The following is a 2,190-nucleotide window of genomic DNA, read 5'->3' as shown; positions in this document are numbered from 1 at the left end:
TGTGAGTGGAGGCGGTTATAGGGGAACTTTCTACTCGTTGCCCCTATAAACCTTAAACTTCTCTAAAAAATAAAGTCTATTAATTTTTAGAAGCCCATTTAATACATTTTATAATAAAAAGCCCAACAACATTACAATTCTGTAAGTATCTTTTAATTAGGCCTTTAAAATATATATATAATTTTATTACAAATTTTTTTTTTAAATGTAGGGGCACCTGGGTGGTTAGTTGAATGTCTGACTCTTGATTTGGGCTCAGATCATGATCCTAGGCTTGTGGGATCAAGCCCTATGTTGGGCTCTGTGCTGAGTATGGAGCCTGCTTAAGATTCTGTCTCTGTGCCCACTGCCTCCACCCCCCACCTCAAATTAAAAAAAAAAAAAAAATTTAAACCACAAAATGCAACATCCTAAAAAAAACCCCAAATTTACTATTGATGTTAATTCCTACAAGTTTGCTGTGCTACAACACACAAGTCAAGAAATTAATAAAATCTGTATGGTTTTTAATTTTTTTTTCAACGTTTTTTATTTATTTTTGGGACAGAGAGAGGCAGAGCATGAACAGGGGAGGGGCAGAGAGAGAGGGAGACACAGAATCGGAAACAGGCTCCAGGCTCCGAGCCACCAGCCCAGAGCCTGACGCGGGGCTCGAACTCACGGACCGCGAGATCGTGACCTGGCTGAAGTCGGACGCTTAACCGCCTGCGCCACCCAGGCGCCCCTGTATGGTTTTTATACCGAAGCTAATATTGAGCCACACTGGAATTCACATTCTTAGCAAAACAGTTCCCTGAGCACACACTCCACACATATCATTACAGGATGGTCATTTATTCTTCATCTTCTTCCTCATCCTCTTCATCTTCTTCTTCCTCTTCCTCCTCATCCTCTGGTTCATTTTTCTTTGAACCTGTTGGTCTGCCAAGGCCCCTCTTTCCTGTTTCACTTTTGCCCTTGGCACGAATTGCAGCAATTTCCTTTTCATATTTCTCCTTTAGCTTTAGCTGCTTTCAGGTCATATAGTTGCTTACCTTCTTTGGCTGACTGTTCAGACCACATTACACCCCATTTTTTTGCAGTATCCCCAATGGATAAAACACAGTGTTCACTTTTGATCTTTGGATGATGTTCAGAACAAAACAATAAGAAAGCAGACGGAGACCTTTTAGGAGCATTGGGATCTTCTTTCTTTCCTTTCTTGTCACCTTTGGGAGAAACACAATTTTTCATCTGTGAGTGAGCTTTGTCATTTTTTACCATACCTTCAAATTTCGACTTTTCCTTTATAGACATGGTCTTCCATCTCTCTGAACATTTCTTGGAGAATTTGGTGAGATTGATAGAAGAGTCTGGATGTTTCTTCCTGTGCTCTTCCCGGTAGATCTGTATGAAAAAGGCATCTGAGGACATCCTGTCCAGCAGCTTGTTAGGGTCTCCTTTACCTATGGTGACAGACAGCATCTATCAGGTGGTGGCTTTTCCCATGGAGGGGCAGGATCCACAGAGGCTCTAGTTTATCACTAATGCCATCCTCAGCCTCTTGTTTGGCAGAGTTCTCCAAGTCCTGCCATGGACCACACCCCCCTTAATTAGGACTTTTGAAAATTTATCTGAGCCCTGCTTATTCACTGCTACAAGATGATTGTTCAAGATGAAGTAGAGAGAGGAAAAAGTTTTCTTCCTTGTCCAAGCCTGGCCACAGAGCGCTCTAATTCCAGCTCATGGAAAATACTATTTGAGCATTGTGAACAGTGGGCCTCAAACTGAATTATACTTAAACATCTTCTTCATCTCGGTAATTTCATGTGCTTTTATGTTTTCTTCTCACAAAGTCACTTTTAAAGTAAAATCCACTCAGAATTGTTTATAATGCATTTTACACGATAGGCTAAATTTGTTTCCAATTAACAGCATATAATATTGGCTAGGGAAACTGTAAGTAACGAGGAATCAGAGAGCTTTTTCATGGACTTTATCCATGTAACAGCAAACAAGTCATTGTGCTAAAATATATAGTAAATATGTTTTATCAGTGGCATTCTATTCACCCTGTCATAAAAATTATTGGTTCCAGTTTTAGTCTCTGCCATAATGGGAGATTTTTCAACATGGAAGTCTCTTGGATGATTGTGAGAGGGACGCTCACTAGTCACGGGGGGCCCAGAGCAGAGCTTCATACCAGGTGCT

At 40.7% G+C, this 2,190-nt stretch overlaps 1 pseudogene; it reads right to left on the bottom strand.

The window, feature by feature from the left end:
• Window positions 1-806: 806 nt before the first annotated feature.
• LOC112861203 (high mobility group protein B2 pseudogene) lies at window positions 807-1,428 on the bottom strand (annotated as a pseudogene).
• Between the last annotated feature and the right edge of the window lie 762 nt (window positions 1,429-2,190).

The sequence above is a fragment of the Puma concolor genome, chromosome A1, assembly GCF_028749965.1.
Source record: "Puma concolor isolate L17-30 chromosome A1, mPumCon1.1.hap2, whole genome shotgun sequence".
Classification (NCBI taxonomy): Eukaryota; Metazoa; Chordata; class Mammalia; order Carnivora; family Felidae; genus Puma; species Puma concolor.
The sequence above is the reverse complement of the archived record's forward strand: the minus strand, read 5'-3'. Positions and strand labels throughout refer to the sequence as shown.